Source organism: Propithecus coquereli, unplaced genomic scaffold (assembly GCF_000956105.1).
Source record: "Propithecus coquereli isolate 6110/MARCELLA unplaced genomic scaffold, Pcoq_1.0 Scaffold15, whole genome shotgun sequence".
NCBI classification, from domain to species: domain Eukaryota; kingdom Metazoa; phylum Chordata; class Mammalia; order Primates; family Indriidae; genus Propithecus; species Propithecus coquereli.
Window position 1 is genome coordinate 6601061 of NW_012139413.1, and position 14179 is coordinate 6615239.

At 36.6% G+C, this 14179-nt stretch overlaps 1 protein-coding gene across 1 annotated transcript in view; it reads right to left on the reverse strand.

The window, feature by feature from the left end:
• SPATA16 (spermatogenesis associated 16) overlaps positions 1 to 9924 on the reverse strand; it is a 248859-nt gene extending 238935 nt beyond the window's left edge. Inside the window, exon 1 of the mRNA XM_012640216.1 lies at positions 9857 to 9924. The gene's annotated coding sequence lies outside the window, so the exon portion shown is untranslated. The remainder of the gene's footprint in view (positions 1 to 9856) is intronic.
• Between the last annotated feature and the right edge of the window lie 4255 nt (positions 9925 to 14179).

Consider the following 14179-nt stretch of genomic DNA (forward strand, 5'->3'; position numbering starts at 1 on the left):
AAACTAGAAAATCACAAGGAAATAGATGAATTCCTAAAAACATACACCCTCTCATGATTGAACCAGGAAGAAATAGAACTCCTGAATAGACCAATAATGAGTAGCAAGGTTGAATGAGTAATAAAAAGCCTCCCAACAAATAAAAGCCCAGGACTAGATGGATCCACAGCTGAATTCTACCAACCATGCAAAGAGCTAATACCAATTCTCCTGAAACTGTTCCAAAAATAAAGGAGGAGGAAATTCTCCCTAACTCATTCTACGAAGCCAATATAACTCTAATACCAAAACTAGAAAAGGACACAACAAAAAAGGAAAACTATAGGCTAATATCCCTAATAAACATAGATGCAAAAATCCTCAGCAAAATATTAGCCAACCAAATTCAACAGCACGTCAAAAGATATTACACCACGATCAAGTGGATTTTATACCAGGGAGGCAAGGGTTGTTCGACATATGCAAACCTATAAATATGACACATCATTTAAACAGAATTTAGGACAAAAACCATATGATCATTTCAATAGACAAAGAAAAAACATTTGATAAAATTCAGCAGCCCTTCATGATAAAAGCCATCAATAAATTAGGCATGGAAGGAATATTACCTCAAAATAATGAAGGCCACTTATGACAAACCCATAGCCAACATCATACCTAATAGGGAAAAATTGAAAGTATTTTTTCTAAGCCCTGGAATAAGACAAGGGTGTACTCTTTCATCACTTCTATTCAATATAGCATTGGAATTTCTAGCCAGAACAATAATCAAGAAAAAGAAATAAAAGACATTCAAATGGGAAAAGAGGAAGTCAGATTATACCTGTTTGCTGATGATAATATCTTATATCTAGAAAAATCTAATTCTCCACCAAAAATCTCTTAGATTTGATAAAGGAATTTAGTAAAGTTGCAGAATACAAAATAAATGTACAAAAACCAATGTTTCTATATGCCAATAACGATCTGTCTGAGAAGCAAGATGGGAATTCCATTCATAATAGCCACACACACACAAAAAAATCTAAGAATAAATTTAACCAAGGAAGTGAAAGATCTCTGTGAGAAAAACGACAAAACACTGATGAAAGAAAGTGTAGATGACACAAACAAATGGAAAACATCCCATGCTTGTGGATTGGAAGAATTATTAATAATATCATTAAAATGACCATATTACTCAAAGCAATCTACAAATTCAATGCAATCTCTACCAAAATATTGACATTTTCCACAGAATTATAAAGAAAAATCCTAAAATTCATATGAAACAAAAAAGGAGTCTGAATAGCCAAAGCAATCCTAAACAAAAAGAACAAAGCTGGAGGCATCACACCATCAGGCTTCAAATTATATTCCAAGGCTATAGTAACCAAAACAGCATAGTAATGATATAACAGTAGACACAGAGATCAATGGAGCAGAATAGAGAATCCAAAAATAAAGCCACATATTGACAGCTAACTGATCTTTGACAAAGCTGATGAGAACACACAGTGGGGAAAGGACACCTTTGCAGTAGATAGTGCTGGGGAAATTGGATTGCCATATTCAGAAGGGTGAAACTGGGTCCGTATCTCTCACCACATACAAAAATCAACTCAAGATGTATTAAACAGTTAAACATAAGACCTGAACCTTTAAACATACTGAAGAAAATCTAGGGAAAATTCTTCTGGTTATTGGTCTACGCAAAGAATTTATGACTAAGACCTCAAAAGCACAAGTAACAATAACAAAAAAAGACAAATAGGTCTTTAAACTAAAAAGCTTCTGCACAGCAAAAGAAATAATTGACAGAGTTAGCAGACAACCCACAGAATGGCAGAAAATATTTGCAAACTATTCATCTGACAGGGTACTAATATCCAGAATACTCAAGGAACTCCAAACAATAATTATAACAACAAAATCCCCCAAATAATCCCATTAAAAATGGGCAAAGAACATGAATAGACATTTTTTCAAAAGAAGATATACAATTGGCCAATAGTTATATGAGAAAATGCTCATTAATCATCAGAGAAATGCAAATTAAAAACCACAATGATACATCATCTTACCCTAGTCAGAATGGTTATTATTAAAAAGACAAAAAATAACAGATGTTGGCCAGGATGCAGAGAGAAGGGATTGCTTATGCACTGTAGATGGGAATGCAAATTAGTACAACCTCTATGGAAATCAGTATGGAGACTTCTCAAAGAACTGAAAATAGGAACTACCATTCAATTTAGCAATCCCACTACTGAGTATCTACCCAAAGGAAAGGATGTAGAGAGTGGAAGGATAGGTAATGGAGACTCAGAAGGGTGAGGGTATGGGAGGGGTATGGATGATGAGAAATCACTTAAGGGGTACAATGTGTGTGATTCAAGTGATGGATACCCAAAAGGCCTAACTTGACCACCAAGTGCATGTAATGAAATTGCATTTGTACCTCATACATTCATATAAATAAATTAAAAAATCAACCAAGATAATGGGATAGTTCTACCAATATCAGACAAAGTAGGCTGTGTGGAAGGAAGCATTATTAGAAATAAAAAGGTGTGCTAGTTATTAATTTATGGTCCCGTGGCTCCAGGCCTACATATCACTCTATATTGTGATACTGGAACTGAACTCTGCAGATTACATCTTTATTTTCCAATTGGATGGAAGTTAGACTCTGCCAATAAAAGATACTGGAGAAACTCTGCAAAGCCAGAAGAGGAAGAAGGGACTTTTTCTCCTTATAATGTTCTGTTCAGGCCAGCAGCAAGTGTGTCGATTTGTAAGGATCCAAGCAGCATCTACCACTGCAGTGGGGGCCCTCAAAGTTCATTGAAGGTGTTCTTTCGTCAAGTTTCTTCACCATCATAGCTGTACTGCTCTTCCTGTTCTTAGGCAACTGAATCCCATTTCAGTGAGTTTCCCTAGCAGCCACAGTCTCTCCTCAGGGGTCTGAAACTTAGCCTTGTATGACCTCCTCTGAGGTTCCAGGTTACTTCCTTGTCCATGTCTCCTCATCCCCAAGGATGCTGCTGGTTCTGTTTCTATAATTCTTCCAGTTCTCTTTCTATCTCTTTTAGTAGTTAGCCACTTTTATCCAGCTAACAATTCTTTGTTGTAAATCTATTTAATCTAGTTTTTTTTTTTCCTGACTGTACCTGAATGGATACACAAGAATATTTTATAGCAAAAAGGGGACTATAAAGGAGACTATAGCACAATTTTTTTTTTTTTTTTTTGAGACAGGGTCTCGCTGTGTCACCTGGGCTAGAGTGTAGTGGTGTCATCACAGCTCACTGCAACCCCAGACTCCTGGGCTCAAGCGATCCTCCTCCCTCAGCCTCCTGAGTACCTGGGACTACAGGTGCGCACCAACACGCCCAGATAACTTTTCTATTTTTTTGTAGAGATGGGGTGGTCTTGCTCTTCTTGCTCAGGCTTGCCTCAAACTCCTGACGTCAAGCGATCCTCCGACCTCAGCTTCCCAGAGTGTTAGCATTACAGATGTGAGCCACCATACCCAGCCTGATAGCACAATTTAAAATCTGTATTCCATCAATAACATGGCTTTAAAATATGTAAAGCGAAAATTGACAAATAAAAGGAGAAATCGACAAATCTCCAATCATAGTGGGAAATTCTAACATACCTCTGTCAATGGCCAATGGAATTTCAGACCAGAAAGGAAAGAAGGAAAGAAAAAGGAAATTAAAAAAAAAAAAAACCTTTAAGAACATGGAAGCTCTGTGCAACACAAGTCACAAACTTGACTGAACTGCCCTGTGTAAAATCCTTCACCAGAGAACATCAGAGTGTGCATTCTTTTCAACTCCATCTTAAACTTTTACCAAAATTGACCATGGCTCACTCATAAGTGAAGCCACACAAATTTCACATTTTATATAGAACTACAAAGGGCCAAGAACAGCCATGTTAACCTTGAAGAAGAACAAAGCTGGAGGACTTTGCCAGATATTTAGAATTATTATAAACAAAGATACAGTAATCAAGGCAGCATGTTTTTGATTCAAGGATAAACAATTAGACCACCTGAATGGAATAAAAAGTCCATTTGTAGATCCATTGAGTCCTCATTGAATTTATGATGAGTTACCTTGTCATGCGATGAGGGTGCTATGGTTTGAGTGTGTCTCCCAAAAGTTCATGTGCAGAAAGCCTAGTCCTCATTTCAGTGTGGCAGTGTTGGGAGGTGAGGCTTAGGGGGAAGTTTGGGTTATGGGAGTGGGTCCCTTATGACTAAATGAATGCCAAGTGAATTCTTACTCTTGTAGGACTAAATTAGTTACTGAAAGAGCAAGTTGTTGTAAAGCAAGGCTGCCTCTTGTGCAGCCTTTTTTTGTACACCTGCTTCCTCTTCTGCTTCTCCACCATGTTGTGACACAGCACAAGTTGCCTACCAGAAGCTGAACAGATGCCAGCACCATGCTTCTTGGATCTCCCACCCTCTAGAATCATAGGCCAAATAAATCTCTTTTCTTTATAAGTTGCCCAGTCTCAGGTATTCTGTTATAGCAACAAAAAACAGTCTAAGCCAGAAAACAGAATTATGTTCTTTTTAATAAATGGTGCTGGCCTAAGTCGAATGCAAAAAAATGAATTTTGATGCCTACTTTCCATAATGCACAAGAAAAAATATCAATTCCAAATGCATTTCAAAACTAAATGTAAAAAAAATTAATGCTTTCAGAAGAAAACAGAATGTTTTCATAACCTAGGCAAAAATTTCTTACGCTGAACATAAAAAATAATAAATTGGCTTATATTACACATAATAATTTTTGTTCATCAAAACAAATCATTAAAAAATGAAAAGACAGTTCATGGAAGGAGAGAAAATATCTGTAATACATATATTTGACATGGACTCATATCCAGAATGTATGAAGAACTTCTATGAAAGAAGACAGATGAAAAAGACCCAGTAGAGAAATGGGCAAAAATTTTTAATAGACAGTCACAAAAGAGTATCTCCAAATGGCCAGTAAACTCATGAAAAGATGATCAACTTCACTAGTCATCAAGGGGCTGCAAATTGAAACCACTTTGATACTGCAACAAATCCACTAGAATGGCTAAAATTGAGAAGACTGACAATACCAAGTATTGGCAAGTATAACTATAACTTGTACTCATAACAAATATCCACCATTTCTGGATCTGAGAGCTGGTTACACAAATGTGTTCCCTTGATTAAAAAAAAATCACTAAGCTATACACTTATAATTCATGTATTTCACTATTAATAAATGTATGTTATTCATAAATGAAATGTTTACATTAAGAAAATCATGGGTCAGGACAGCTTGAAATTTCACATATCAAAGACTCTGCATTTACTGAAGACAGGTCTTCCATAAACACATGTCCCCTACCTGCAATCTCTGCATTGTTTGGGAATATGAGCAAGGAGGCGGGGTAAGAATTTGATAGTCAGGAGGGTTTCTTTCCCCAAAAAACTCTCCAGGAGGGCAAAACAACAAATGAAATACAGCTCATATGAGTTGCTTGGAAATTATCAGACACTGTATGTTGGGAAGACTGGAAGAGATTCCCTGACTGCATTTCTGAAGGCTCCAAAGAGCCTGGATGAACAGCACTGGATATGCAAAAGTTGCTAAACTTTCATTGTCATAATTTTTAAAATTTAGTTATGGCAGGGGGAGGAGGAAAACCTAGCTTGCTTTCTCATGACTTGACCTTCTGCAGCTGTTTGTCATAATAATCAGGAAACATAGCGACCTAATGACCAGATCAATGACTTCAGGTTCAACTTTACCTCAGTCAACACCCAATCCCAGGGAAAAGGTGAGAAGAAGGATATCTCAGTAGAGGCCAGTGAAAAGTAGAGAAGACAAGGTGTCTTCCCTACTCTGCAGCCATATAGATGAATAACCTTTTTCTGTCTTCGTTCTTGGGAAGAAGGAAAAAAAATGGTGACTATGTGAGACAGGAAAATAGATTCAAAAGGGAATTTGAACCCAAAGAAGCTATTTTAAATCATTACTGAGTTATCTCTGATGGGAAAGTTTAAATAGTCCCTCTCCCCATTCCCACAGTCCAACACTGGTAGAAATGGGGCCAAAGCTTGATGAGTTCTGCTGTAAAAATAAATTTTGCCTGCCTGTTCCATCATGTTTTATATAAATCAGCCTGTACCAGCGTAGGGCAACATGTCTAGGTGTCACTGTCCCAGGCAGAAGCAGCACTCTCAAGCCTGGGGGAAGAGATGAATTAGGCTCTGGAGGGACTTTTTCAAATGGCACTTTCCTCCTCTTTCAACCCAACTCCATCCCATTATCTTAAGAGAATATTGTAGATTTGAAAGATCTGGAAGAATGAAAATATATTGAGAATTAAGGAGGTCAAAAATATGTGGAGAACAGAAGTGATCACCTGCCATTGAAAGATAAAAACAAAACCAGATGACCTGTTTAGTGTAGCTGCTGGTCTAACAAATTCTGTGACAATAGACAGAGTAACATGAAGGTCCATGGAAGACAAGATCTGTGGGAGAAGACATAGCAACTGCAGAATATAAAGCTCTTAGGACTTGCAGAACGTCCTTCATTTTGTATATTCATGAAATTGGCCAATGAACGTATGGGCAACATCTTAAAGGCATTTCTGTGCATAGGTTGCTGGGTCGAAATGTTTAAATTCATAAATAGTGTCAATTTTAATGTATTTCAAATCTTTCCCCTCAATCTGATAATGACCCTCATGTTTAATGTGATCTTAAATACATCAGTGATTATAAAAGATGAGGAAATTAACTGAGAGATCTGAACTTTTGAAAGCCTTTAATTAAGCCTTGGCCCCAATATCTAAGGGGATTTGGGTGCTTTCTATGTGTTTATTCCTCCACTGTGCTCCTTCTCGGAGGAGGATCCCATGGACTCTCAACACACGCACACACTCTCCCTTTCTTTCTTTCTCACTCCCTTTCTTTGCCTAAAGTAGAGACTAGATAGGTTTAGACATATGTGCCTGAGAGAACTATTTTGATCCTTTTTTTCTACACCTTAAATTTAGGTTTCCAAATGTCTGTTCAACAGGGATGTAAAGTGGTTATTAAGTACAAGTTTTGCTCCTTACACCTTCAAGTTAACAAAATTGAGCTGATTTCTAACAACTTAAATGCACACTTTTTTGGGGGGGGGTGACAATACAATATATTCTCAAGCTATAACAGGTGATCATTCAAGACAGCATTGAATTCTTCTGCTTGAGCTATGCTGGCTAATAGGAATTTAAGTGAGAACCGGTGGGAAAGCACTGAACCATTCATGCATGTGAAATCAGATGAACACCCACAATGTGGAATTTCCTAAGGAAAGTTATTCTAGCGGAGAAACACAGACCAGGCTGAGTGCCAGTAACTTTTAAACTAGCATATGGAGCTATCATTCCAATAAACAATAAGGTAAAGATGTCTGAAAAAAAGCAAGACCTATATTTTCAAATACATTAAAAAAAATCAGCTCAGACAGTTGTATACAATTCTCTTCCTCTGAAGAGAGGAATTTAATCTTTTTAAATTTTGATTCCATATATTAATGCTTAATTTTGAAAGCATTTTGTACAACTTATTTTGGTAAATCTAAAATAAATAGCAAGATGGAACAACTAAGTCATCTATGAAAAGGAATTGAAATCACGAGCTAATTTCTATTCAGTAATTATAATACTAGTCTTCCTGAAACATTTCCGTTTAAATGGTCTTACTTAAAACCACATCAGTTTTCCACTTGTCATGCAATTCTAGATTGCAGTGTGACTTTAGCTTCAGTTCCTACTCATGAAGGTTAAAGAGACACATTGTAACACTAAATCTTGTGTCAAATCAGCTCAATTACCTTTCAAAGTTGCCCAAATTGTGGAAGATTAGTGGTTCAAATACATGAATTCTGTACATTTCAGAATAGACATACATAAGTGTACACAGATCTATATCATATCATGTAATATGTAAATAAATTTACCCCTGAAGACTTTTGAAAATGTAGAGATAAAGCTGAATCTTTACCCTCAGGTTATTTTATAATAATTTTCCCCAACATGTGGCGAATTTGGAATGATGCTATTATGTTATAGCCATTGGCTACTCAGTTTTCTCATTTATAAAATGGGGTTAATGATAATATTAATACTTGCCTCATGCAGTTGTTGAGAAGAGTAATAGAAGAACGTTGCCTAATAAGAGTAAGAGCTCAATAAATATTAACTGTTATTCTATCATTATCATTGTTTTTATTATTGCTGTTATTATTCCTCAGCAATTTTTTAAAATTAGGCAGTTAAGAAAATGCTCTTTCTATTGGACAGACGGCTCATGCTCATTCATCGTGTATGTTTTGATATTTAGCCAGAGCTGCGATAAATTAGTCTCTATTTTGGTGCTCTTTAAGCTAGGCTGCTGTAATATTTTATTTTATAACATCTCTGAAAAAAATTCAGCAAGGCTCTTCATGAGTGCAAAATGTTACAACTTGAATGTTACTTTCCAAGATGACTCAATATATTCTACACTAGTTGAGAGACAAGATTCTGGACTCCCTGATGTAAAAGGATTTAAAAACCCTTGAGCATATGGTGTTGGTATTACTTTCGTTACCATGTCTTACCATTGTTGGAGTACCCATTCATCTATTTTGAACTGATGTGTCACATAAAACGAAAAAAAAGTAACAATTTGCAGCCCAATTCCATGCATAGGGATATAGCTTTAGTCATTGCGTATCTCAATTACAAAAGGTTCTCCTGCAGAAAGGAATAAACTGTGGGTTTATGCCTGGAGATCATTTTAAGATTCTGTATCTCATGATTCATGTTCATTTGTTGTTTTAAGTTGTTGTCAATTTACAAGGTGCTGGTTTCACTGTTCAGAAGATGAACTACTCTTGGAAGTTGAACAACTTCATGAACTTAGGATAGTTTCTGTTACAATATTGTTAGTATGTTCAATTTAATCATAAGAGGCTAACCAAAAGCACTTATCAATACAAAATAAGTTTTCATACATTTATTTCAAACTAGTGGCTTACTAAAAATGGCAAACACTTCCCTGATGTTTCAAAAGCAGAGACCCTTACTTATGCTTATAAATATTTTTGAGGGATAAGAAATAGGAAATGCAAATTTTAAACAAAATAACAGCTATTTTTCATTGCTCATGCTGAACCACCTTTGAAAGGCAAGGTCCTTGTGGAAAGACGTGCATTCATTCATTCACTCATTCATACGTCAAGCATTTCATGCAAGGCATGACATTAGGATACAAAGATGACGACACGGTCTGTGTCTTAGAGAGAGGAACTCGGTTTGTCTCTCTCCCTAAAACCCTCCTCCGTGACACTCAGTGTCTTGAATCCATGGTAATATCACGAGTTATGGAGACAACAGCACATATTGCAAATGATAAATCAAATCTGAATTCTGAAATTGTCATTTCTCACTTGACCAGAAGTAGATGTCCTCAAATTATACACTTTATTAGGAAAATACAAGTTAGGATAAAGCAAAACAAAAACAAACAAACAAAAATCTATTATTCAGAAACCAAGTGGAATCTTAGCCTTTCCTTTCTCATCACAGTTGGCATGGGATAGGGTGTGCCCGTGGAACGCCCGGTCTTCTAACTGCCCACAGGAGATGATTTCTTGGTTACTTAATGGGACTATTTATAAGCAACGTTCCTTATTCCTCAGGTGGGAAGGAAGAAAGGAGCTCCTGTTTTTCCAACTTACTCGAGCTTTCCCCCTGAGGTCATCTCCCTTCCTTCCCATCAGGCCACTGAACTGAAAACGTTTTATATGGGCAGACCTGCTTCTCCTCCTACCTAGGAAGTTGTGGCTGAGCCTGGCGGAGGCAGGGCGAAGCTCCGGACTCCTCAAGGCTGCTGCATCTGCCACGCCCGGCTGCTAACGTCCCAACGCCCGCCCGGCCACACCTGTCAGTGTGCTCGCGTGCTCGCGGGGGCGCCCGCGTTTGCAGCGTCGCTAGGGCTACAGACCCCTCCCTATTCTTTTCTCTGTGTTGCACCTGGTGTTTGTCTTCATAAAATCAACATAGGTTTATATTTTTCTTTCAGATTCTAAGGGTAATATGATCATTAAAATAATTTGGAAAATGCAGGAACATGTACATAAAATAAAACTTACCTTTATTCTAAGGAGAAGCAGTAAGAACATTTTAGTGTACGTCTTTGAAGTCTCTTTACTATGAATAAATATTAGAAAAAAATGGATCGTGCCTCTTTCAAATAGGCATTTGAAATAGGCATTTACTTTATAAATATACTTTATAAAGGTTTGCATATCTTTTTTAAAGGAAAATATTTTAAAATTCTTTTCACTCTAAAACCTACATATGTAGGAGTTTATAAATCCTACTATATATTTAAAAATAAACATTTTAAAGAGAATAACCATGTATCTTTCACACAATTTAGGCAGAACATTATTGATAATTGATGCATTTGAGGAAACCTATGTACCCCTAAGGATTGCATCGTTCTCCTGACCACTGTTGTGACTTGCATGACAAACATCCCTTGCTTTTCTTTATAGTTGAACAAATTGTATATGTATCACTTTTTATTGAAATACATATATGTACAGAAATAGGGATAAATTGCAAATGTGTTCAGTGAATTATCACAGTGAATCCACCAGGGTAATGACCACCCTAATAAAAATATAAAACATTCCTAGCATTAAAGAAGCCCCTTCTAGTCACTAACCCTTTTCTTTCCCCAAATGTAATGACTGTCCTGGCTTCTAACACCATAGTTTAGTTTTGTCCATTTTTGGACTTTATAAAAATAGTCCAGTCATGGTTTTTCTACTCTATACTGCCATTGATTATAGATATCTTTACAAAGTACATCCAAAATGATTACCAAATTTCACCTCTTGGGGAAAAAGGGGAACAAAGTTGTCTGACTCAAATATTCGCATCCCTACTTTCTCCTACCCTTCTGCAAAAATGGGGAAACTACCTGTCAAGGTAGAGTATAAGGCTCGATTGAGACGAAGTGTGTGAAATATTTACTGTGTAATAAATAGGCTTTTAAATCCCTCTCTGGTAGTGATATTCTCTGTACTACCTCACCTCAGCCATTAGCACTGACGTATATCATTAGCCTGCCTCCAAACTTCTGTTTCCTTTAAATTTTTTTTAACATAGTAACAAATTCTGCAAGTTTTGGTGAGTACTATACAATCAAAACCTAGAACACTTCTATCACTTCAAAAAAATAACATCATGTCACTTTGGAGTCAACCCTGTCCAACCATTCCCAGCCCCTGGCAACTACTGATGTGTTTTTTGTCCCTAGGGTGCTATTTTTTTCCAAATGTCAAATAAAGGGAATTGTATGGCATGTAGCCTTTTGAATCTGGCTTCTTTTATTCATCATAGTACATCTGAGGTTCATGTTGCTGTGGTGTCTATCAGTAGATCAATCCTCTTTACTGCTGAGTAATACTCTATTGTATGTATGTGCCACGGCTTATCTGTTTACCAGTTGAGGAACATTTGGGGTGGTCATGCATAAAGCTTCTGTAAATATTTGCATATATGTTGTTGTGTAAATTTAAATTTTTATTTACTTGCGTAAATACCCGGGAGTCATATTGCTGGGTCATATGGTGTTTAACCTCACAAGAAACCACCAATTTGTTTTCTAAAATTTCTGTATCATTTTGGATTGTCACCATCAGTATATGAGATTTTCACTTACTCCCACATCCTAATCAGCACTTGGTATTGTCAGTATTCTTTTTTAACCATTTTAAAGGTAATACCTCCTTTTGGTATTTACTTGTGGTTTTAGTTTGCATTTCCCTAATAACTAGTGATGCTGAATATCTTTTCCTGTGCTTATTTGCCATTTGTATCTTCTTTGGTGAAGCATCTAGTCAAATATTTTGCTCATTTTTAAAAATGGATTGTTTTATTATTGAGCATTTTGGGTTCTTTTATTCTTCATTTAAGCCTTTTATCAGATATATATTTTGAAAATATTTTCTTCCAGTTTGTGCTTGTCTCTTCGTTCTTTAAGCAGTGCCTTTCAAAGATCAGAAGGTCTTAATTTAGATGAAGTTCGTTTACCTTTTTAACGACTTATGCTTTTGAGTTTGTATCTAAGGAATCTTTTCCTAACCTAAAGCCACAAAGATTTTCTCCTACGTGTTAATCTGACAGCTTCACAGTTTTAGGTTTTACACTTAGGATATGATCTTTTTTGAGTTTTCATGGGGGGTGCAAGTTATGGGTTAAGATTAATTTCTTTTTGCAAATGGAGGTCCAGTTGTTCCAGCATTAATCATTAAAAAGACTATCCTTTTTCCACCAAATGGCTTTTGTACCTTTGTCGAAAAATCAATGCATGGGTCTATTTCTGGACTCTCTATTCTGTTCTATTGATCTATATGTTTACTTTTGCTTCAATATCACACTGTCTTGGTTACTGTAGCATTCTAAAGCCCTAACTTCAGATGGTGTATATCCTTCAGCTTTGTTCTTTCTCAAAACCATTTTGTATATTCTATTTTCTTTGCTTTTTATTTTTTAAAAAATCTTGATGGAGTTTTAGTTAATTGTGTTGGAATCTATACATAAATTTTGGGAAAACTGATATCTTAATAATTGAATCTTCCAATCCATTATTATTATAGAGAGGCATAACTGAGATATTGCAGGTTTGGTTCCAGACCACTGCAATAAAGTGAATATCACAATAAAGCAAGTCACATAAATTTTAGGTTTCCCAGTGCGTATAAAAGTTCTGTTTACACTATGCCATCGTCTAGAAGTGTACAATGGCATTTTTTATAAAAAAGCACATACTTTAATTAAAAAATACTTTACTGCTAAAAAATGCTAATGATATCTGAACATTCAGAGAGCTGTAATATTTTTGCTGGTGGAGGATCTTGCCTCGATGTTGATGGCTGCTGACTGATCAGGGTGATGGTTGCTGAAGGCGGGGGGTGGCTATGGCAATTTCTAAAATAAGATAATAATGAAGTTTGCCACATGGATTGATTCTTCCATTCATAAAAGATTTCTCTGTAGCATGTGATGCTGTTTGATAGCAGTTCACTCACAGTAGAAACTTCTTTCAAAATTGTAGTCAGTCCCCTCACACCCTACCACTGCTTTACCAACCAAACTTTATTTTTACTTTTTTAGAGATGGGGGGGTCTCACTATGTTGCCCAAGCTGGTCTTGAACTCCTGGGCTCAAGCAATACTCCTTCCAGAGCCTCCCAAGTAGCTGGGACTACAGGCACATGCCACCATGCCCAGCCTTTGTTGTTATTAATATTTCAACAATGTTCACAGTGTGCTCACCAGGATTATATTCCATCTCAAGAAACCAGTTTCTTTGCTTATCCATACAAAGCAACTACTCATCCAAACAAGTTTGATCATGAGATTGCAGCAATGCAGTCACATCCTCAGGCCTCACTTCTAATTCTAGTTCTCTTGCTATTTCCACCACATCTGCAATTAATTCTTCCACTGAAGTTTGAACCCCTCAAAGTCACCCACAAGGGTTGAAATTAACTTCTTCAACTCCTGTTGATGTTGGTATTTTGACCTCCTTCCATGAATCATGAATGTTCTTAATAGCTCCAGAATGGTGAATTCTTTTTTTTTTTTAGATTTTTTTTTATTTCAGTATATTATGGGGGTACAGATGTTTAGGTTACGTATGTTGCCCTTCCCCCCCCAAGTCCAAGTTTCAAGTGTGTCCATCCCTTGGATGGTGCGCATCACACTCTTTGTGTATGCATAAACCTGTCCCCTTCTCCCCCCCCCCGCCGACATCCAATAGATGCTATTCTTATATGTGCACTTATGTGTTGATCAGTTAATACCAATTTGATGGTGAGTACATGTGGTGCTTGTTTTTCCATTCTTGAGATACTTGACTTAGTATAATGTGTTCCAGCTCTATCCAGGAGAATACAAGACGTGCTATATGATCATTGTTTCTTAAAGCTGAATAGTACTCCATGGTATACATATACCACATTTTATTAATCCACTCATGTATTGATGGACACTTGAGTTGTTTCCACATCTTTGCAATTGTGAATTGTGCTGCTATAAACATTCGAGTGCAGGTGTCTTTTTTATAGAGTATCATT